Source organism: Penaeus monodon, chromosome 19, assembly GCF_015228065.2.
Source record: "Penaeus monodon isolate SGIC_2016 chromosome 19, NSTDA_Pmon_1, whole genome shotgun sequence".
NCBI classification, from domain to species: Eukaryota; Metazoa; Arthropoda; class Malacostraca; order Decapoda; family Penaeidae; genus Penaeus; species Penaeus monodon.
The window spans coordinates 7458572-7458796 of record NC_051404.1 but is presented as its reverse complement, the minus strand read 5'-3'; positions in this window follow the sequence as shown (position 1 = coordinate 7458796).

Sequence of the window (225 nt, the reverse complement as noted above, 5' to 3'; positions counted from 1 at the left end):
TCACTCCCTCTCTTGTTCTGTCTCACCCTTCTGTATCCCCGTAACAAGGCACCCCCCCCCCCCCCGGGCAGCGAGGGCGAGGGGCGCCGCGTGCAATGCCACACACAAAGGGCATGCAAATGAAGCGGCTGGACGGGAGGCGCCCATTGATTGCGGTCGCCCGGTGTGGCCTCGTTGATGTTTGAGCGCGGGTCGGCTGCTCTCGCTGGCACTCCAAAGGGGGCT